General features: G+C 46.9%; 3 long non-coding RNA genes across 3 annotated transcripts in view; 1 reads left to right on the top strand and 2 right to left on the bottom strand.

The window, feature by feature from the left end:
- Positions 1 to 24,041, bottom strand: part of LOC131486935 (uncharacterized) — a 31,692-nt gene that overhangs the window by 5,857 nt on the left and 1,794 nt on the right. Inside the window, exons 2-3 of the long non-coding RNA XR_009249526.1 lie at positions 19,487 to 19,663; positions 18,037 to 18,150 (exon numbers count right to left, since the gene is read on the bottom strand). This is a non-coding gene — a long non-coding RNA (uncharacterized LOC131486935). The remainder of the gene's footprint in view (positions 1 to 18,036; positions 18,151 to 19,486; positions 19,664 to 24,041) is intronic.
- LOC131486937 (uncharacterized) lies at positions 6,984 to 12,702 on the bottom strand. Its single transcript, XR_009249528.1, has 2 exons — positions 12,204 to 12,702; positions 6,984 to 11,974 (listed from the first exon to the last, which is right to left on the bottom strand). It is a non-coding gene; the product is annotated as an uncharacterized LOC131486937 (long non-coding RNA).
- Positions 12,805 to 13,836, top strand: LOC131486936 (uncharacterized). The gene is made up of 2 exons (XR_009249527.1): positions 12,805 to 13,242; positions 13,556 to 13,836. It is a non-coding gene; the product is annotated as an uncharacterized LOC131486936 (long non-coding RNA).

The following is a 24,041-nucleotide window of genomic DNA, read 5'->3' as shown; positions in this document are numbered from 1 at the left end:
TTTTTTTTTCTTTCCCCTTTTTTCTCTAATCTGTAAGTCCCTTTCAACATCCAGACCAAAACACACCTAGGATCTAGCATCATTTATTCAATTTGTGTGTGTGTGTGTTTTAATTTTTTAATTTTAATATTTTTTTAATTTTAATTTTTTAATTTTAATTTTTAATTTGTTTTACCTCATTAATTCGTTTTCTCCCTTCAAAATCATGAAATGAAGGAATTCACCCCAAAAGAAAGAGCAGGAAGAAACGACAGCCAGGAATTTAACCAACACAGATACAGGCAAGATATCTGAACCAGAAGTTAGAATCACGATAATAAGAATACTAGCTGGAGTTGAAAATAGATTAGAATCCCTTTCTGCAGAGATAAAAGAAGTAAAAGCTAGTCAGGATGAACTTTAAAAAAATGCTGTAACTGAGCTGCAATTTCAAATGGATTCCACGGCTACAAGGATGGATGAGGCAGAACAGAGAATCAGCGATATAGAGGACAAATTTATGGAGAATAATGAAGCAGAAAAAAAGAGGGAGATTAAGGCAAAAGAGCATGATTTAAGAATTAGAGAAATCAGTGACTCATTTAAAAGGAACAACATCAGAAACATAGGGGTCCCAGAAGAGGAAGAGAGAGAGAAATAGGGGTAGAAGGGTTATATGAACAAATCATAGCAGAAAACTTTCCTAACCTGGGGAAAGATGCACATCAAAATCCAGGAAGCACAGAGGACTCCCATTAGATTCAACAAAAACTGACCATCAACAAGGCATATCATGGTCAAATTCACAAAACACTCAGGCAAGGACAGAACTATGAAAGCAGCAAGGGAAAAAAGTCCCTAACCTACAGGGAAGACAGATCAGGTTTGCAGCAGACCTATCCACAGAAACTTGGCAGGCCAGAAAGGAGTGGCAGGATATATTCAGTTTGCTAAATCAGAAAAATATGCGGCCAAGAATTCTTTATCCAGCAAAGCTGTCATTCAAAATAGAAGGAGAGATTAAAAGTTTCCCAGACAAACAAAAATTAAAGGAGTCTGTGACCACTAAACCAGCCCTGCAAGAAATTTTAAGGGGGACTCTCTGAGGGGAGAAAAGATGAAAAAAAAAAAAAAACCCAATCAAACAAACAAATAAATAGAGACCAAAAGCAACAAAGACTAGAAAGGACCAGCGAACACCACTAGAAACTCCAACTCTACAAGCAACATAATGGCAATAAATTCATATCTTTCAGTGCTCACTCTAAACATCAATGGACTAAATGCTCCAATCAAAAGACATAGGGTAACAGAATGGATAAAAAAACAAGATCCATCTATATGCTGTTTACAAGAGACCCACTTTAGACCTAAAGACACCTTCAGATTGAAAGTAAGGGTATGGAGAACCATCTATCATGCTAATGGTCAACAAAAGAAAGGCAGAGTAGCCATACTTATATCAGACAATCTAGACTTCAAAATAAAGACTGTATCAAGAGATGCAGAAGGGCATTATATCATAATCAAGGGGTCTATCCACCAGGAAGACCTAACAATTGTAAACATTAATGCGCCAAATGTGAAGCACCCAAACATATAAATAAATTAATCACAAACATAAAGAAACTCATTGATAGTAATACCATAATAGTAGGGGACTTCAACACCCCATTCACAGCAATGGACAGATCATCTAATCAAAAAATCAACAAGGAAACAATGGCTTTGAGTGACACACTGGACAAGAAGGACTTAACAGATATATTCAGAGCATTTCACCCTAAAGCAGAAGAATATACATTCTTCTCCAGTGGACATGGAACATTCTCCAGAAGAGATCACATACTGGGACACAAATCAGCCCTCAACAAGTACAAAAAGATCAAGATCATACCATGCATATTTTCAGACCACAACGCTATGAAACTTGAAATCAACCACAAGAAAAAATTTGGAAAGGTAACAAATATTTGGAGACTAAAAAACACCCTACTAAAGAATGAATGGGCTAACCAAGAAGTTAAAGAGGAAATTAAAAAGTTCTTGGACACCAATGAAAATGATAATACCACAACCCCAAACCTCTGGTACGCAGCAAAGGCAGTCATAAGAGGAAAGTATATAGCAATCCAGGCCTTCCTAAAGAAGGAAGAAAGATCTCAGATACACAACCTAACCTTATGCCTTAAAGAGCTGGAAAAAGAACAGCAAATAAAATCGAAAACCAGCAGAAGACAGGAAATAATAAAGATTAGAGCAGAAATTAATGTTATCGAAACCAAAAAAAAAAAAAAAAAACCAAAAAAACAAAAAAACCCCAAAAACCAGTAGAACAGATCAATGAAGCCAGAAGCTGGTTCTTTGAAAGAATTAACAAAACTTATAAACCACTAGCCAGTTTGATCAAAAAGAAAAAGGAAAGGACCCAAATAAATAAAATCAAGAATGAAAGAGGAGAGATCACAACAAACATAGCAGAAATAAAAACAATAATAAGAGAATATTATGAGCAATTATATGCCAATAAAATGGGCGATCTGGAAGAAATGGACAAATTCCTAGAAACATATAAACTACCAAAACTGAAACAGGAAGACAGAAAATTTGAACAGACCCATAACCAGTAAAGAAATCGAATTAGTAATAAAAAATCTCCCAAAAACCAAGAGTCCAGGGCCGGATGGCTTTCCAGGGGAATTCTACCAAACACTTAAGGAAGAGTTAACACCGATCCTCTTTAAGGTGTTCCAAAAAATAGAAATGGATGGAAAACTTCCAAACACTTTCTATGAAGCCAGCATTACCTTGATTCCAAAACCAGACAGAGACCCCACTAAAACAGTGAACTATAGGCCAATTTCCCTGATGAACATGGATGCAAAAATCCCCAACAAGATATTAGCCAACCAGATCCAACAATACATTAAAAAAATTATTCACCACAACCAACTGGGAATTATACCTGGGGTGCAGGGCTGGTTCAATATCCGCAAAACAATCAATGTGATTCATCACATCAATAAAAGAAAGGACAAGAACCATATAATCCTCTCAATAGATGCAGAGAAAGCATTTGACAAATACAGCATCCTTTCTTGATAAAAATCCTCAAGAAAGTAGGGATAGAAGGATTATACCTCCAGATCATAAAAGCCATATACGAAAGACCCAATGCTAATATCATCCTCAATGGGGAAGAACTGAGAGTTTTCCCCCTAAGGTCAGGAACAAGACAAGGATGTCCACTCTTGCCACTGTTATTTAACATAGTATTGGAAGTCTTAGCCTCTGCAATCAGACAACACAAAGAAATAAAAGGCATCCAGATCGGCCAGGAGGAGGTCAAACTTTCACTCTTCACAGATGACATGGTTCTCTATACGGAAAACCCAAAAGATTCCACCAAAAAGCTGATAGAACTGATTCATGAATTCAGCAAAGTTGCAGGATATAAAATCAATGCACGGAAACTGGTTGCATTCCCATACACCAACAATGAAGCGACAGAAAGAGAAATCAAGGAATCGATCCCATTTACAGTTGCACCAAAACCCGTAAAATACCTAGGAATAAATCTAACCAAAGAGGTGAAAAATCTATACACTGAAAACTATAGAAATCTTATGAAAGAAAATTGAAGAAGACACACAAAAATGGAAAAAGATTCCATGCTCCTGGATAGGAAGAACAAACATTGTTAAAATGCCAATACTACCCAAAGCAGTCTACATATTCAATGCAATCCCTATCAAAATAACACCAGCATTCTTCACAGAGCTAGAACAAATAATCTTAAAATTTGCATGGAACCAGAAAAGACCCAGAATAGCCAAAGCAATCTTGAAAAAGAAAACCAAAGCAGGAGGCATCACAATCCCAGACTTCAAGCTGTACTACAAAGCTGTAATCATCAAGACAGTATGGTACTGGCACAAGAACAGACACTCAGATCAACGGAACAGAATAGAGAATGCAGAAATGGACCCACACATGTATGGCCAACTAATCTTTGACAAAGCAGGAAAGACTATCCAATGGAATAAAGACAGTCTCTTCAGCAAGTGGTGCTGGGAAAACTGGACAGCGACATGCAGAAGAATGAACCTGGACCACTTTCTTACACTATACACAAAAATAAACTCAAAATGGATGAAACACCTCAATGTAAGACAGGAAGACATCAAAATCCTCGAGGAGAAAGCAGGCAAAAACCTCTTGGCCGCAGCAACTTCTTACTCAACACATCTCTGGAAGCATGGGAAACAAAAGCAAAAATGAACTATTGGGACCTCATCAAAATAAAAAGCTTCTGCACAGCGAAGGAAACAGTCAGCAAAACTAAAAGGCAACCGACAGAATGGGAGAAGATATTTGCAAACGACATATCAGATAAAAGGTTAGTATCCAAAATCTGTAAAGAACTTATCAAACTCAACACCCAAAAACCAAATAATCCAGTGAAGAAATGGGCAAAAGGCATGAATAGACACTTCTCCCAAGAAGGCATCCAGATGGCCAACCGACAGAGGAAAAAATGTTCCACATCACTCATCATCAGGGAAATACAAATCAAACCCACAATGAGATACCACCTCACACCTGTCAGAATGGCTAACATGAACAACTCAGGCAACAACAGATGTTGGCCAGGATGCGGAGAAGGAGGATCTCTTTTGCACTGATGGTGGGGATGCAACCTGGTGCAGCCACTCTGGAAAACAGTATGGAGGTTCCTCAAAAAATTAAAAATAGAGCTATCCTAGGACCCAGCAATTGCACTACTAGATATTCATCCAAGGGATACAGCATCCATCAAAGGGACACATGCACCCCAATGTTTATAGCAGCGCTATCAATGATAGCCAAAGTATGGAAAGAGCCCAAATGTCCATTGATGGAGGAATGGATAAAGAAAATGTGGTATATACATACAATGGAGTATTACTCGGCAATCAAAAAGAATATAATCTTGTCATTTGCAACTACGTGGATGGAACTGGAGGGTATTATGCTAAGCGAAATTAGTCAGAGAAAGACAAATATCATATGACTTCACTCATGTGAGAACTTTAAGACACAGAGCAGGTGAACATAAGGGCAGGGAAACAAAAATAATATAAAAACAGGGACGGGGACAAAACATAAGAGACTCTTAAATATGGAGAACAAACAGAGGGTTACTGAAGGGGGTGTGGGAGGGGGGATGGGCTAAATGGATAAGGGGCATTAAGGAATCTACTCCTGAAATCATTGTTGCACTATATGCTAACTAACTTGGATGTAAATTAAAAAAATAAAATTTAAAAAAATTTTAAAAAATAAACAACAACAAAGGAATGAGAAAGCCAATTGCTGACGTCAATTGAGCACTTACTCTGTTCTGGGAATTTGCTGAGCTCCTTGATCCATTATCTCTCCTAATGCGTCCAATGACCACAGCAGCTGGGGACTGCTTGTATTACCCCCGTTATACTGGGGAAGTAGCTGAGGCCACACCACTCGTAAGCGGCACATTTGGGAGCCAAACCTGGACCCCCAAATCCTGTGATACCTTCACCTTCCTGGGAATCAGCTTGTTTCCTGTTTCCCAGCGTCTTCAGTTGAGGCAGCGGAAAGGGAAAACGTGGGTTCTCATTCTTGCTCCCCCAAACTACGTGGTTCCGTGGCCTGGGGCAGCCCCTTTACCTCTATAAATGGAAAATTCCCGGTTTATAAAACCGGGGGAAAGATCTCTGCCTTACCTGCATTGCTGCCATGTTGTGGGGATCAAATAAGAAAAATACACATGACTGGGGTTTTCATGCTGTGAGACGCTACATAAACATTAGTTATTATTCCACACCCCAGAGCAAGCATGTTCCTGAGCTCAGTGTGACTTTTTTGTTTTTGTTTTTGATTTTACTAACACTGTCAGGAATGATAATTGCTAATAACGATCCCATTGCTTATGTACACACCTCTGCATGGGGACCTCAATGCTTCTGGGCACACTGTCTCTGCACAGGGCCTAAGAGGAGGGGCTAGTGCTCCCCATTTTGCGGTGGGGTAAACTGAGTCCCCCAGTGAGAACAAAGAGCTGACTAAGGTCCCCAGCCCTTCAGGAGAATGTTTTAGGCTCAGAATCTGGGATTTCGAGAATCTTCTCCCTCCAGCTGTGAGGGCTCCCAGGCTGCTCCTGAGAGTGATTTATGGCAGAAATTTGCAGAGTGAGTGCTGTATCAGCGCTTCTTTCCCCTCCTAACCTTCCCACGTTGGTGTCTGCCTCCCTTTATCGGCTGCTCACCCCTGCTTCTCCCTGCCTGCTGCTCTCCTCCCACTGCTTCTCCCCTCTAGGAGTTGCCCAAGGCTGAGCTGGGCCTCATTTCAGCTCCTTTCTAGAGCTGAGCTGTCACTAGCGGCCAGGAAATTTGAGCGTGGGGTGGGCAGGTGGGGGAGAGTAGGATGAAAAAGCTCTCTCCCCTCGCCCCCACCCTACCGCCAGCCCCAGGCCCAGGCAGGCGTGCTCAGGTGACCTTCCACGAGGCAGGAAGGGGACCTGGAGGCAGAAAAGCCAAGTCACTTACTTGTGTTCAGTAACTGTTCAATAGCAGAGCCAACTCTGAGCCTTAGGGTCTGTGGGACCCCCCGGCCCACATGTTCCTCCATCCCCAAGGTGGTTAAAGTACAGACACCAGGGGAGTGAGCACAGCCGCCCCACTCAGGGCCACACAGAGCCCTGTGTGAAGGTCCCGGTGCTTGGCTGGGACCTCACACTGTAAGGTGTGAGTTACCGGAACCCAGACCCCAAGTCCCCCTGGGGGAACGAGCTTTTGGACGGAGGAGTAGGGAACAGGGGGCTAAAAGCAGACATTGGGTCCTTCTTCCCAAGCTTTCATCAGGGCTGGTGAGGCAGGAGACCAAGGACTTCTGGGAAGGCAAACAGGACCAGTGAGTGGGTGCTCCTCAGGCAAATAGGCAGATCATTAAATAGTGAAAAAACAATAACAACCAAAAGCCAAATATTAAATTCACGGAAGCCAAGGATTTATTGTATTATTAACTCATTTCTTGTAACATGAAGAAACTGGAAACTCAGAGAAGTTTTTTAACCTGCCCACGGTCACACAGCTAATGGAATCAGAAAAGACAGCGGTGGGCTGGGGGCTCTCCTTTCTGTGCTTACAAGCCAGGGTGTAGACCACTTTCCGGCCAGACCCAGACTACACTCTCTCTGCTGCCCTCACCTGTTTCAGGGTCCAGAACCCAAGGACGCCTGCTCTGCCCTCAGCTTTTAAGCTGGGCGAAACCTGAGTGACTGCACTTTGGCCACCATTTGGCCTCGCTGGCTGTTCAGGATGACACAGCGCTCTCCCTTCACGTCCAGGACCTGGGTGGGCCTGGGGAGGCTTGGGAGGGCCCGGCCTCGCCACCAAAACTCTCATTTCTGGGGCCCCGAAGGTCATTTGGGCCTTTTGGAGGCACTGGTGCGTAGAGAAGGAACTTGGGAGCTGAAACAGGGCCCTGGACAGTAGGGCTGTCCCCAGGGAAACCAGGTCCTACCCAGCAGGTGCACCTATGATCTTTGGGTTGCCAGCTCCTGCCTCTCAACTCTTCTCTTGGCCCTTCTCTAAGTTCTGGGACAGTGAAACACTAGTGCATTGGGCAGATACAGCCAGACACTCTGCCTGACTCCCTGTGGCCTGATCCTCATACACTGACTCTGAGGGGGCTGGTGCTCGCAGATTGTCCATCATGCAGACGAACTTGGTGTTTATGTTGATTGGCGAGTGACTTGCAGCTAAGCTGTTGATCAACCACAGCCTATGCAACTAGGGTGCAGCTACCTCTCCACGAAGATCCGCCAAGATCCTGTTCTAAGAGGCCAGCCTAGGCAGCTTGAGGGGAATTGGTGATGGCGATGTGAGGACAGGCTTGAACTCTCTCTCATCCACAACCTTCGCTGACCTCACTGCCCTCGTGTGAAACTTCCTCTGGCCCTCTTGCATTTCCCCCACCCTCCCCAACCCCAGACCAGCTACTTTTTCCTGAGGCCACCCTTGCTTGAGGACATCAGCTGCTAGGTGCCTTGGGCATCTCACCTCACCCCCTCAGCCCCAGTGTCCCCAGTTTTTGATAGGTAGCTAGCAGATCTCTCAGTGGGAAGATGAGCGATGTCTGAGAAAGTACCGTACGGTCGACGGGGCACTAGGGCTGCTCGCATTGGCTCACGAGGGTCGACTGTTAAACTTCCAGTGATTTTGCAAGCTGGTTGATAAACACAGCCATTATTAAAAATTAAATTATATAAACTTACAATTAAATAAGCTATATTAAACGCAAAGGTAATAAATACTCAAAACTCATTACTAGCTCCTAATTATTTTATTCCATTTTACTATTATCTTTACGCTTGAGGTTATTTACATCAACTGTATCTTATGTTGGAAATATTATATAATGGCTCATGGCTAAGAATCCCTTTCCAAGTTCACATTCAGTAATGTCACCTTGGTAGCTTGAAATCGGCCAGGGTGGGAGTATTCACGAGATGGAAATTGGCAAATGCTTTAAGTCAGGACTTCCTTTGATGGTTTGTTGTTTGTTTAGACTTAAACAGTGATGGGGAAAATCTTAATAATGCAGATTTAACTTAAAAGTGTTTTGGGTGTGTAGCTATTACATTGTAAATGGCACAAGAAATCGAGGAAATATTCTCGCAGTAATTGAAGACTAGTAATCAGATGCGGCAAAGATGTCGTTCACATCATTGACTAACAGAAGGAAGTCCCAAGGAACATCTTTGCTGGTTCACTTTCTTCTTACCCATTAATGTAAATACAAATATCAACCAACATTCATGTGGGAACTACACTCATTTGTCAATTGCAACCATACATTGGTTACAGATACGAGTTCTCCAAAAATCAACAGGAGCATTTTGTGAGAACCAATTGGTTATAGAATTTACAGTAAAGGCTATTGTGTATTTTATTAGTATTTGTTTTAAAGTTTTATTTATTTTTGAGAGAGAGAGAGAGAGAGAGAGAGAGAGAGAGAGAGAGAAAACACAGGCAGGGAAGGGGCAGAGAGAGAGGGAGACAGAATCGGAAGCGGGCTCCAGGCTTTGAGCTGTCAGTGCAGAGCCCGACAGGGGGCTCAAACTCATGAACTGTAAGATCATGACCTGAGTTGAAGTCAGAAGTATTACCATCTGAGCCACCAAGGGTGCCCTAGTATTTGTAAAATATATGCAACATATTTTTTTATCAGTAAAATTACACACATATCATAAAATTACACACTTTTTTTCCTGGAGAGCCAATTGTCAAACATTCACCAGCACACTACTGACTATACTTATGGAAGAGACCACTATCCCTTTCCTTTTTGTCCCCCACCTGGCTCTAGGACTTGAATGGTATCATCAGCCCTTAATGCTGCTCCAGATGTTGGGGAAGAGAATAGAACTTGACCTTCTCATCATTCTCCCCAGCTCCATTCATAAAAAGACTCTTCCCAGTTGTGACTAGGGATATCCGGGATGGGGGGGGGGAGGGGAGGGGACCCTAAAGACACCTTAGGGCATGTCCCTGGGCAGAGAGCAGGACTCAAGACCAGAAAACACATACTCTCCTCTGGGGGGCATCTCCGCCTGACTCCATCTGGAACCTGACCACTGACACCACGTTGGGCAGGGCCACCACCATCTCTGGTCTGGATTTTGGCAAGACCTTCCTAACTGGTCTTCCTGCTTCTATCCTTGACTCTCTCCTCCCCCCGCCCCTACAAAAAGGGGTCAAGAGATTGCCAAGGAGATCCCTTTAAAACCCAAAGCAGATCATGTCCTCCTCTGCCGGAAGCCCTGCCATGGCTTCCCTTTCAAATCTTTCCGATGGCCCTGCACCATCCTGCCTCTGTGACATCATCCCCATCGCCTGCCCCTCTGCCCTCTTCACCTTCACTGTGCCAGCCACACTGACCTCATTCCAATTCCTTGTGCCCACCAGGCATCTCCCCCCTTAGGGCCTTTGTACTGACTGTTCCCTGCCTGGAGTGCTCTTCCTCCAAATACCTGCTTGGTTGACCCCTTTGCCTCCTTCAGTACCTCTCACATCTCACTCCCACCGTGACCCTCCTTGGTCACCTGCTCAGCACAACACCTGTCCCCCACCTCGCTACACCCGGTCCCCCTTACCCTAGTCAATCTTTAATTTTTTCCTCCTATTTCTCCCCTTGCAATATATTATCTAAGTTCCTTATTACATCTGCAGTGGGAACTGTGTGTCCTGAGGGCAGGGATCTTGGTCCGTTTCATTCACTGATATACTCATACTCCAAAAACAGCACCTCTACAAGGCAGGTATCAGTGAATATTTTTGGAGAAATGCTTTAGGAGAGAAAGGGCAGTTTCTGAGGAAGAGTCTGTGCAAGAGAGCAGAAAACCCTTCCTTCCTTCGTTCCTTCCTTCCTTTTTTTTTTTTTTAATTTTAATAACACCTCCTTTCTTGATGGATGCCAGGATGGGAGGTCCCCGCCTGCCGCAGCCCAGCCTGGCTTTGTAGCTCATCTTCCCGTTCAGAGCCCGTCCGGGGCTCTGTGTGAGTCAGGATTCTCCAGAGAAACGACCAATAGGTGTAGATATAGATACATCGAAATGGAAAGAGAATTACGCCAAGGAGCTGGCCCACGTGATTATGGAGGCTGACAAGTCCCAAGATCAGGAGTGGGCCAGCTGGTGCCGCGGGGAAGCTGGCGGTGCCTTCCGGCTAGGGCTTCAGGCCCAGGAGGAGCCGATGTTTCCATTCAGATGGTAAATCCTCTCCACACATCCTCACAGACACACCCAGGATAATGTTCCACTAACTGTCTGGGCACCGCACACATGGCCCAGTCAAGTTGGCACATAGGATTGGCTCCGCGGGCCCTTTATCCGCCCCAGCCCTCACAGAGGGGAGGGAGAGCAGGACACGGGAGCCTCAGCGACAGGCCGCCTTCTACCAAGCGGGCAGTGCCGCCAGTGGTGGGGCCCGTTAGCACCACTGTTTCTCTTCTCCTGCTCTCCAGGCACCGAGAACCCGGGTGACAAGGAGACGAAAGATGGCTTAGAGCAATCTTTGTGGCCTTGGCCTCGCCTCTGTGTTCGTACCTGTAACATGGACTTCATATCTCACAGCCGCGGGGCTTACATGAGCAAATGCTTTGCCAAATATAAAGCATTTTGTGGGCCCAAGGTATGTGTCTTGCGGACTTTCTGCTCCCACTCGACTCTGGCAAATTCCTATCCCTGCCAAGGGAGGGGTTAAGCCTGCCTTCTTTATTTATTCAGTTCTCTTGTCCTAGGAGGAGCAACGAGGAGTGAGGCGTAAATAGAGCAGGTCCTTGAAAATAGCAGCAGTAACAACACATACATTTGAGAAGCTGGGCTGAGAACGGATGCTTGCTCCATCCCGAGCCCCTGGAGAGAATCATCCGATTGTTGGATTTCCCCACCCCTGTGGCGTTGCCCATGGGGAGGGACTCAACGTGGCAGATAGATATGATATCAGAGCACTTCCTGTCTCGGGGCTGTGGAAGAACAGGTCTGTCGCAGGTGAGTTGTGTGCAGGCATACCTGGAGGCAAGGGGGTCAGTGGGGGACCCTAGCTCCTATCTGTCCAAAGCAGGCATGTTCCCACTGGTGTTTCCCCACGGCCATTAGCATATCTCTTTCCCCCAGCCCTGTGTGGTTGGGAATGAGAAAACAGAAGGTACTTTCCTTTCTAGGTCTCCTTTCTGACTCCTCCATCCAGGCACTGGCTGAGCCAAAGTTCAGGTAGAAACTTGTCCGGCTGGATTGCCAAGATTGCCAAGGCCATCTGCTGTCAAGGTGTGACAGCTGTTTGACAAGATGGAGGATGGATGCCTTCGTCATGATCGTGGGTGCCAAGGGGCACGGGGCGTTTCGGCGCAGGGGCCTATCAGGGAGACGTGTGACCGACGGGAAGCTTGCGCTGGGGTGTGATGAAGTAAATATCTAGGAGACAGGAAGGCAGGCAGTCTCTGTCGTCCGGACCCTGCAGAGAGCAGAGAGCGTAGGCTCACCTCACCCTTGTCCCCCGGGAGCGTAACACCCCAGTGCCCCGTCCTTAACTACTCTGTTCCGGGGCTTCAGGTAGGGAGTGGATATGAAGCCGTTTGCTTCCGTGACATAGTCACAGTGGGGCTCGTTCATTTATTCGTTCACGTACTTAATATATATTTACCGAGAGCCTATTCTGCGCCTGGATGCTGGCACCATTTCAGACGTGGGAATCCAAACCCTTTTGTCATGGAGCTTACGGTCTGGTTAGGGGACAACTGCATACATGTAAGTGTAAAGAGGAAAACTGGATGGATATGGGTCCGGGCCTTGAATAGGTCATTAAGTGGCTGTGTGACCTTGGGCAAGCCACTCAACGGCTCTGAACCTCAGTCTTCTCGTCTTTAAAGTCCAGACGATAAAAACACTGATTGCATATCGTTGAGAAGATCACCTGAAAGAACATGGATGGAGGACACAATAGAGTATTGGCCTGTGGTACCCACGTATGCATTATGACATCATGGTGACCCAATCTAAGGCTGATCACAATTTATTCCAAGGCCCTGGGTGCTGTTTCACAATGAATCTTTTGGCCTGGTTTTGTCTTTTTTTTTTTTTTTTAAGTTTTTATTTTAATTCCACTTAGTTAACATACAGTGCTGTGTTAGTTTCAGGTGGCCTGGTTTCATCTTAATTCTATAACCGTTAAAGCTATGCGATTAAGCATGAGGACACCCACCCACCCACACACACACACACACACCCACACACACACACACAAGCCATGCCAGGTCATGATTATCCCCACTGGGTTGGGACCAAGAGAACCCAAACTTCACATTTTGCCAAAAGCTTTTACCTCTTCTCAGCCAGTTCTTTTCCACAGCAGAAGCCAAAGAGCCAAATGGCACAGTCTGAGTTTGCCAGCCACTGGCCAAGGCTCTGGCTGCTGGCACCCTGCTCTGCGGCCCATTGTGAGATCGCATCGGCTCCGCCTGGCATAGAAAAGGGGAGCTGGCGCTGCCCGGCCTGTAGGTGGGAGAGGAAGCAGGGGACGCTGGTTCTTGGCAGGCAAACCTGTTGCCACTAAAACTTGGCACGTCTGGGTGGCTTTAGCAGTCCAGACAGAGAATTAGCACACAGCAACGCCAGTCTGGCTCCTTGGTACTGCCCATGGAAAGAGATTTCTTCCTTGGCAGGGAGCTTGGTACATGGCAGAGGTAAATTTATGTGAAGGGGGATAAAGAGAATCCCAGCAGTTCTATGCCCCCCGTCATCTAGGGAGGTTCTATACGGTGCTTTTTGCCAAACACGTGGGAAACCTACATTTTCTGAGGTTTTCCAGCAGGCGTAACGAATGCCACTTCTGAGTTCTTGGAAATTGATTACGCTGGTGATGTCTCGAGGATTTCTCCTGTCTGCTCTGGGAGCGGGGTCTCCTACTGTCCCTTGATGGGGTGTGCAAGGACTCTGCTTTCCTTGGCCAGGAGGCAGATTGCTTAGCTGGACTCCTTTCTCTCCACCTGCTGACAGATGGTGCTGGGAGACCAGCATTCCAGGATCAGCACCGCCTTTCACCAGCCACGGGATGTGGACAAGGCGTTTAGCTTCCTCGGGCCTCAGTTGCCATCGGCCCCATCTATCAATGTGAAGACTGAGGCAGTGATACGGGCGAAAGCAAACTGTACACAGATACACCTCGAACACGCGCAAGACATCGGATTGTGCTCTCCACAAACAGCCTTTTCACCAGACTGGCCTCCTGTGATGTTTTCTCATTCCGCCTTATTAAAAAGCTGCTTACTCGGGTAAAACCCTCAAGAGAAGCAAGATACCCACCCCGAGAGATCCCCACACCCCCCTCCCCCCCGGGCCCGTCTGTCTTGATCCATAGATTTCTCTGCACATGGATGCTCTCAGCCTCCTCCAAAGCCTGTCCCTGGGCAGGCACAGACTTGAGCAGGGGAAGGGAGAGCCAGAACGACTACAGAAACCAAAGATTAGGGATTCTGTTTCTATTCCTTTCTGGGTTTCCTGTTCTGAGATGGGCGAAGCAACGTGATTTATTTTTGACAAACGTATCTGCATTATGAATTATACTGGGGATGGAATTGTTACATTAAATCAAAGTTAATTTTCGACTTTTGTTCAGGGCGCCATAAATAATCAACTCCAGGGTAAGGTTATGGACTGAAGTCACCCAAATTATGCTAACGAGGTTGATTAAACTTTTGAATTCTAAGTTTCCGTAAGAATAACAATCAGTTAGCATTTACATTTCTGCCATGCCCTAGGATTTGCAGCTTTTTCTGAAGCTGCTATTAAATATAAATAATACCATTTTTTAAAGCCAAGTTGAGCCCTATGGGGCATATTTGATTCTGTTTCCTGGTGCTTGGCTCCTGCAGATGCGGTGGGGGCTTAGGCTGGAGTCTGAGGCGAGCAGAGGCGGTGGGGAGGGTGGGACAGAGGTGCCACGGGACTGTGCATTTGCATTTGCCTTGGAAGTACAAAGGGATTTTCAAGTTCTATCAGAGACAATAATTCAATTTTGCATCGGTCCATTTGGTGAGGAATGCCGGGAAGCTCTTGCCGAAAGTAGCCTTTAGAAATGCCACTCCCAGGAAACACTGGTTTCTGAGGTTTTGCACTTAGGATGAGGTACCATTTCTTAGCCTTTTCTGCTGGCATGCTGTGGGTCTGTGGGCCCATTGCATGAACTTTCTGGGCTCTGTGGTCCCTCTACAGGCTCCGGGGACCTTTTACAGGAGGCTGCTGGATTCCCTAGGGTAGCTCAAGAATGAGCAAAAGGGCCCAGTTGATTTCCAGCCTCACGTTTGGCCACCTGTTAGGAAAGCCTGCCTGCCCCAGGGATGCTCATCTCCTGACGTCTGCTTGAGGCCCAGGCAGCTGCTGTCGTAATGACAGGTCGGCTCAGAGGTTAGGCGGCTGGCGGAGTGGCTATTGTTTATCCCAGTTTCAATTTCATTGTCATGACAACCCACACAAGTCATTGTCCCAGCCGATGCCTCTGCGTGCAGGCGCGTCTGGGCTCACCCTGCCTGAAGGCGGAGGACCGATCTCTACACTTACGGGGCTGCTCCTTTCTTTGCTCCGCGTGTTCGGGGTGATCCTATTTTCTCCACCACTTACCTAGAAATCGTTTTTGAAAAGTGTCTCATTTCAACTGAATTTGGCCCGGAATGACTGGGGATGTTGCTGGGCCAGGGTTCGCTCTCCCGAGTCAGCGTTCTTGCAGGCTGTTTGGCTCCTGCGGGGTCCCCCCCCCCACCACAGCTGTGGCCACTGGCGGTAGAGGGGCCGTGGCCGTGGCCGTGGGTGCGAAACATGCCTGCTTCACGTTCATACCATTGGAGAGAAGGCCTCCCGAAAGTTCTGCTCCCATAACTCAGGGTGATGCGTCTCAGACATGAAAACTGCCTTCGAGTGTCTTCCCAGCTACGGGTTGCCCCTCCTAGGAAATTTCAAGAGACAGATGGCTGGTGTTTCTGTTTTGCTCTATTGCTTTGAGAAATCCTGGAGTCTGTGTGGGGCTGTTGAGACGCAAGCTCTGGATGTTAATATCGGCGAGCCTTGAAAGAACTGCCCTGGCAAAATGGGACACGTGTCTATTGAATTTCTCTTTGGGGCCTTCCCGTACTTTATGATTCTGAAAGCATACGTTCCTTTGATTTAGGGAAGGGGCCCGAAGAGGGGCTCTTCTCCCTGTTGATCAGTGGGGAGGAGGCTTTGGCCGGGTTTGCCCATGGCTGAGGGTTACCAGGCAGGCAGGCTTGTACTGGGAAGGCTTGTAACTTCCCTTATAGCTAGAGGACCACCTGTTGTCACCAAACTGATGGCTTATTTGCCTGAGTATAATGGTTCGGGGTATACACAACACACACACACACACACACACATATATATATATATATATATATATATTTATATATATATATATATATATATATATATATATTTTAAAGATATTGTCAATTGCTTTGCCCGAAAGAGAGAGGCAGTGAGGGACTGGGTTGCTAATTAAAAGTCTCCCAATCAAAGAAGGTTGTTATAGAGACAAGTGGATCCCGTGCTGTGGGAAACAGGGAAATGCTGAGGTTAGGCACCTCTCTCGTGGTGGGGATGGGACAGGACTGAGCTGGGTGGTGGGAGAGGGCAGAAGGCAGGCAGGGGAGTGGGGGACCAGGAGCCGAGCTAAGCAAATCTGGGGCCTGGGGAGAGGAACCCTTTTAGAAGGTGGTCAGGTAGGCGGCCCAGGCCGACATGGCTGGTCAAGCCAGGAGCCAGGAATCTTAACCGATTTCACCTTCACGCACTCCCCGGATCTTTTAGAGTACTTACTCTGTGCCGGGCACTATTCTGGGTCCTCATGAGTGAGTGGTGAGCGAAACAGACATAAATTCCAACCCAACGGAGCTCCATTTTCTGGTCGGGGAGCCCAATAATAAGCAGATCATTTAAGCACCAAGTGCATCAGATGGTAAATAAGGTCTACACTAGGGGAGGGGCATAGGGAGTGTGGGGTGTTGTAATTTATTTATTTATTTATTTATTTATTTATTTATAATTTTTTTAACGTTTATTTATTTTTGAGACAGAGAGAGACAGAGCATGAACGGGGGAGGGTCAGAGAGAGGGAGACACAGAATCTGAAACAGGCTCCAGGCTCTGAGCCGTCAGCACAGAGCCCGACGAGGGGCTTGAACTCACGGAACGTGAGATCATGACCTGAGCCGAAGTCGGAGGCTTAACCGACTGAGCCACCCAGGCGCCCCGAGGGGTGTTGTCATTTAAAATAGGGTGGTCAGGGCAGGCCCTTCTGAGAAGATGATGCTTCAGCAGAGAACTGCAGGAGAGAGCCAGAGCCCTGGGGATATCTGGGAGAGGCAGACCCAGACAGAGAGAACACCAAGCATGTACCCGCAGGCCTGGTGAGCCAGGGAAATAGGGAGAAGGCCTGCTTGGCCAGAACGGGGCCACAAAGTGGGGGGAACCATAGAGGATGCTGTCTGAGAACTAACAGGCAACCACAACACCCTGGGCTTTGCAGCCACTGCAAGGGAGGTTTGACAGGGGAGAGCTCTTACAGGATCCTTCTGGGTACTGCGTTCAGAACACATTGAATTGAGATTAGGTCCTCACTCTGTCCTTGTCCCCGGACTGGAGAAGGTCTATATGATTGCCAGATTATCTGTACCCTTCTAGGATTGGAACATTTCTAGGAAAACATTGAAAAGAACATGTCCCATGTTTGTACCAATGAGGGAGGAGGCTGACTTGGCTCAATCTAGGTATGACTCCGGCCTCAATCTTCTACCCTGGCTTTAGGGGCACCCGCCATGGCCAGCTCTGATACCCAGGCTCCTGCCCTGGTCAAATTCTCCCAAGCCGCGCAGCCTTGCTTTGTGCCTTGGGGCTCCATGGCCACCTCCTTCCCCTGGCGGTGTGTCCACTCTGCCACATGGGCACTGCTGCTGGGCACAGAGGCTTAGATCACACCTCCCTCTTCTGAACTGGAAGAATCCATGCAACACCACTGTGACTAACTCAGATCGGTTTGAGGTCTAGGGCCCCCAGCCCTCTGACCTTAGACTGACTTCCATGGCCCAGCCAAGACTGGCTTGGAGCAGCCCAACCCCAGTGGTTAACAGTACCTATCATCTCCCCGGTTTCTTTGGGAGTTTCCACCCAAGAATCCCCAGACTTGCCTATCAGATCTGAGTGCTCATTGTTTCTTCCATGGTCCAGAAAACAAGGCGTGTTGGTGCCATGCCCCAGGGTCATGGCCGCCTGTCCAGCCTCCTGTTCCATAAGAGGAAGGACAGGTCAGCTACAGGAGCCGGAACCTGTCTATCCTCATGGGGGGCTCAGGAGGTTAGCCTTGCGGGTGTCAGTGCCATGAGAGGCTGGGCCCATACGACCCAGGGTCCCGCTCTAACATTTAAAGTACCTGTGTGATGTCACTCGTTGGTATCCGGCGAAAGGGAACTCACCCTCTTGCCCGCCAAGGATGGGTCAGGGATGTACTTGGGGACGCTTCTAACTGAATTTCTTCCACACCACTGACAACAAGGCTTTGTGAGTTCCCGACTGAAGACAGATCTGAGCTGGCAGAATCAAAGGAAGTGGGTTTAGGAAAGGATCCAAATTACATTGACAGAGATCCCGCTGCTCTTCCGAGCAGTCCAATACCCCCTTTTGATTGAACAGGCTTGTTATTAAAAATGCATTTAAAAAAAGGAAATCGAAAGCAAATCCCTTCAAATAAGATTTCAGCCTTGTCTCAAATCCAGGGGTTTCTTTGGAGGTTCTACCTTCTCACGCTCTGTACGGAGCTGTGCTGGGAAGATCATAGCCCCCAGTCCCCCGAGGGCGATGACTCAGGAAGGCAGCTATCAGTCTGGTTCCCTGAGATGGGTGTGCAGGGTCCCTTCCTTAGTTATTTTCTGGGCTACTTATATAGGGGAGGTGGTCACTTAGACTGCATTGAAGGTTGGTCCACCAAAATTCCCATTTCCCTGAGGGCTGAACCTCCCGCTGACGTGGAGCCTGGGACTCAGTAGTAAGTTCCTATTCACCCGCCTCAGACCTCAACTCTTCTGTCTACTCCATCCCCTAACCTTGTTGCTTCCCACCCTCCTCTGGACCACTTTCACTAGGAAGCTCTTCCTTCCCATAGTAGGGAAAACCCCCCACCTGCTTCCATATGACCTGGATTCACCCTTAATCTGCTACCCCCTGCAAGAAAGAGAAGGGGCCAGGGGGTCTGGGGGGCTCAGTCGGTTAAGCCTCTGACTCCTGATTTCTGCTCAGGTCATGATCCCAGGGTCACGGGATCAAGCCCCGCTTTGGGAACCACGCTGGGTGTGGAGGCTGCTTGGGATTCTCTCTCCCTCCCCCTCTCTTTCTGCCCCTCCCCACCCCTCAGGCGCTCTCTGTCTCTGTCTCTCACCATAAGTCAATAAACATTTATAAACAAAAAGACAACAACAACAAGAGAGAAGGAGCCGGAGAGGTGTGCCAGCCAGGACAGTGTTAACTTTAATCCTACTTAATTCCAATTCCATGATGAAAGGCTCACTTTGAGACTTGATTGAGGTGAGTTTAGGTCAAATAAGAGAAGGTTTCATTCAGCCCCACAGCCATTTATTCGTCAAGCATTCAGAGCCAGGCACAGAGCTTGGGGCTGAGGGTCAGAGGTACAATACGTGGTCCCTGCCCTTTAGGGAGACAAACAGAAACAAATCGGAAGTGGCGACAATACGTGCAACCGGTTCTGAAGTCAGTGTGTGTCCAGCACCGGAGAGAACACACGAGGGGCCGCTGTAATGCCAGCGGAGGGGACACAGGGGGCCAGGGGATCACTGAAGAAACAGACTCCCGCCTTGGGTTTCAAAGGCCTGAGTAATAAACTCAGGGAAACAGAATTATGAAACTCATTACCTCCCAGAGAGATCAGTAGCAGGAACCGTAATGGATCGCGATAGGATGGGAGAAATGCGCGTGGTTGTCACAGGAGGAAGCCTGCGCGGACACCTGGAGGGGAGGGGCCGAGCGCCCGTTACACCGGAAGTAATACTTGGCGAGACGCTCAGCGGCCCGGTGCCTTCACTTCCTCATCTGAAAAATGGGAAATAAAATAGCAATGCGTGTCCTGCCTGCCTCAGGGGGATGCTGGGAGCATCCGAAGTACCAGAGCATATGAACATGACAAAAAATGGTCAAGTGCAAGGCAAACATAAGGGTATTTTTAAGCATTTTATTTGGAAAGAATTTCAAACTCACAAAAGGTGCAAAACTAAAAATAGCGCAAAGAACAGCCACACACACTTCGCCCAGATTTACCGTATTATTTACAGTTTACTTTGTTCTAAGAACAGTGTACTTTCTCTCTCTCTTTATATATATATATATACATATATATATATATATGTATGTATATATATCATGCACACATAGTTTTATATGTATATATGTCATACATATTTTTTTTCTGAACCATTTGTGATTTGTGGTAAGTTACATGCATTATGGCTCTATACCCCTAAACATTTCAGTATATGTTTCCTGAAGCTAGGGGTACTCTCTTACATGCCACAGTGTGCTTACCAACTTGATAGATGGGCATTATCTGGTCCATCACCCAGATTAGAGTTTTTTGTTGTTTTTTTTTTTTTTTTGCTTGATCTATTAATAGCATTTCCCCTCCAGGACAGGTTCCAGGGGAGGCTCAGATATTGTGTTTGGTTGTCACGTCCCTTTAACTTCCTTTAATCTGAAACCTTTCCACAGCCCTTCTTTGCCTTGTAGGATATTGGCAGTTTTGAAGAATACAGTGCCCCCATTTTTTATTTTTATTTATTATCATTTATTTTTTGAGAGAGCACACGTGGGCGAGGGGCAGAGGGGCGGGGACCGAGGATCTGAAGCCGGCTCTGCGCTGGCAGGCTGACAGCAACGAACCGAGTATGGGGTCCAAACTCACAACCTGCGGGATCATGACCCGAGCTGAAGTTGAACGCTCAACCGACTGAGCGGCCCGGGTGCCCCAACCCCCATTTTAAAAATAGGCTGTTTCTCATTCTGCGTTTGTGTGCCAGTTTGATTAGGCTGGGGTTGTGCATACTTGGGAACAAATCAATGTACGCGATGCTGCATGTTTCTTGGGGTATCCCATCTGGAGGCACATAACAGCCATTTGTTCCTCACAGGTGATCTTAATTTTGATCATCCAGTCATGTGTTGCCTGATTTCTCCACTATTAATTACCATCATTTCCCCCCACCTTTGCAGCTAGTAAGCAGTCTGGGAAGAGAAGACCATTTCTTGTCAGAATTTTCTCCTAGATTTAATACCTACTAATGATTCTTGACCGACTCAATCCATCTTTACCAATGGTTGTAAAATGCTAATCGCCCAGCTCTAATGTTCTCTCTACATTTATGTGTTTGTCCTCAACATTCTACTGGAAGCAAGAGCTGATCTACTATTGTCTATCTATCTATCTATCTATCATCCGCCTATCTATCCATCATCATCATCTAAATAAATAAATATCTATTATTGATATGGACTCATAAATTTCCATTTTTTCGGTGGTTCATAATTCATTATTCTAGCCCATTATTTTGTTGTTGTTCAAATTGTCCAGTTGGGGCCAGTGGGAGCCCCAGCATGGTGGCTCCTCTGTTCTGTGACATACCCCATCATTTTTTAGTGTTGTTTTTTCTTGAGCAATTCCTTACTTTGTGGCATAAGATGTTCTAGGCTTGTCTTGTCCCTACTCTGCTCTAGTCCTAGAATCAGCCACTTCTCTGAGAAGTCCTGGCTCCTTTTAGAGGGAAAATGGTATTAGAGACCAAGATCTGGGGGCTGGGTGTGCTCATTGCTGCTGGGGTATCTTTGCTTCTTGGCCCTTTCAGTGGTTGAGCTAGGGAATATGTGCACGAATATACAAATACACACACAAATATGCAGACACCTATGCACCTGCCCGGATTGTGCACATGCATGTAAACATTCATACACATGCACACATTTGTAAAAGCACGAGGTCACACCAATACTTGAATTATAATTCAAGTGTCTTCACACAGGGTTCTTCTTGCCTTCCCACTTTTATATTTGTACAGCCTTTTTTCCTTAGTGAGAAACATGTAGTTCATTCCACGACAGTAACCTAATCCCTAAAGAACTTGGGATTTGTCTGTGCTTGTTCCCCTGCTCCCCTCCTCCGCCATCCCCAACACACACACATACTCTATCCTGCCCCAGGTTAAGGGTAAATAGTGAAAAACTATTTTCATAAGTTACTTGGATTAGTTCTTTCTCTCTTTCCTCCCCCTTCAGTGCGGCTATGATTCTCACCTGAAATATAATTAGGCTCACTGGTTTCGCTCTTTCCTTTCTTCCCATCTGTATGAATTTTAATTCATTTTTGGAATTTGTAGATTATTGACATGGTTACAAAAGTCAAAATTATTTTTATTTTATTATCCTCTTAATGTCTATTTATTCCTGAGAGACAGAGAGAGAGAGTCAGAGCACAAGTGGGGGAGGGGCAGCGAGAAAGGGAGACACAGAATCCGAAGCAGGTTCCAGGCTTTAAGCCGTCAGCACAGAGCCCGACTCGGGGCTTGAACTCATGTACCTGAGATCATGACCTGAGCCGAAGTCAGACGCTCAACTGACTGAGCCCCCAGGTGCCCCAAACTATTTTTTTAAAAAAGATACACTCGGGGCGCCTGGGGGCCTCAGTCGGTTAAGTGTCCAACTTCGGCTCAGGTCATGATCTCGTGGTCTGTGGGTTCGAGCCCCGCATCAGGCTGTGTCAGGCTCTATGCTGACCGCTCAGAACCTGGAGCCTGCTTCAGAGTCTGTGTCTCCCTCTCTCTCTCTCTCTGCCCCTCCCTTGCTCTCTCTCTTTCTCTCCCTCTCAAAACTAAATAAACATTAAAAAAAAACCTTTCTTTTAAAAAAGATACACTCAGAGAAGTACCACTTCTTCCCATAATGCTTCCACCCGATCTGTCTCAGTCTGCTCAGGCTGCTGTGACAGAATACCATGGACCAGGGGGCTTAGAAACAATAGAACTTCATTTCTCGCAGTTCTGGAGGCTGGAAGTCCAAGGTCAAGGCACCGATAGGTTTTGGTGTCTGGTGAGAGCCTGCTTACTAAGCTTCATAAGCTGTGGGTCCTTTTGGCTGTGTAGTCCCCTTCATGAGGGCTCTGCCCTGATTGCCTCATCACCTCCCAAAGGCCCCACCTCCCAATACCATCCCACTGGGGATTAGGTTTCAACATATGAAGTCAACCTCTGAGTAGACACAAGTGTTCCATCTGTAGCCCCATTCCTTCCTACTTCTTGTAGATAACCAACCTCATTATTTTCTGGTTTATCTGCCCTGTGTTTCTTTTGTAATCCAAAGCTGATAGATACATACGTTTTCTTATTTTCCCTTCTTTCTCATACAAAAGATAGGATTAAGAGACAAACATTGTCGACTCTTGGAGCATGGACACAAACACGTCGGATGGATGGGGGGCTAGAGGGAACACTGGGAGGGATGACACCCAAAGGAAAGCAGATCACCCGAGAGAATGACAGGGGGCACTCAGAACGAACTCACCTCAGAAATCCTCGTGCCACTCAATCCGTGTGCCATCCCTCGACTGAGTGATCAGACATATTATTCTTGTTTGCAAAGTTAGAGCTGCCATTGGGGTAGGAGCAGGGGGTGATTCATTGGAGCAGAGCCTGTTCTGGCCTGGGAAAGCCCTGGCATGGCCACCAGGGATGGGGGACCATGGTGGAGGCCTTCCCCTGACTCTGTCCAGGGGAGTGGGATTGCTGCTTGACTAACTGGATAACATTTTAGGAACCAACTTTGTGTTACTCTTTGTGCTGTTTGTGTTACTCTCCGTGCACAGCTTTGTGCTGTGTTACTCTTTGTGTTACTCCCTTTTCACTTTGCAAGAGGGACGGTACCGAGTTTCGGCTTCCGCGGTGTTGGCAAAATCATGGGCCGCGTTCCTAGTCTCTGACTTACGGCTTCACGACAGTAACAGCGGACTTGGTGGTGGCAAGATACTAGCAATAGAATGGAGTCCTAGAAGTGATGCCTCAGGGATGCTGCGGGCCCTGGGCCTTGGGTGGTAGGTGCAGAGAACAAGGCTAGAGTGGCCCTGTGCCCACCTGGGACTTCCCTGAAAAGTCTCAAGACTATATATAGCCACGACTCCCTAAAAGACCAGCCTTCCCGACACCACGCGGCTGGGGGCTTGGAGCACTGAGATCAATGGGACCACCTGTTAACTTCCTGTGACATTCTGGTTGCACTTGGAGGGAGAATCAACACCCGCCTAGTAACAGGTGCTCAGCTCAGGGCCTGTGGGCTTGGATTCCAGGGAGCCTGACGCCCTGAGCTAGGGAGGTAGGAAATGGGGTCCAAGGCTCCTACAGCCCTCCTCACGGAGAACTTCCCGGACCCCTGTAGG

Source organism: Neofelis nebulosa, chromosome 10 (genome assembly GCF_028018385.1).
Source record: "Neofelis nebulosa isolate mNeoNeb1 chromosome 10, mNeoNeb1.pri, whole genome shotgun sequence".
Taxonomy (NCBI): Eukaryota; Metazoa; Chordata; class Mammalia; order Carnivora; family Felidae; genus Neofelis; species Neofelis nebulosa.
The sequence above is the reverse complement of the archived record's forward strand: the minus strand, read 5'-3'. Positions and strand labels throughout refer to the sequence as shown.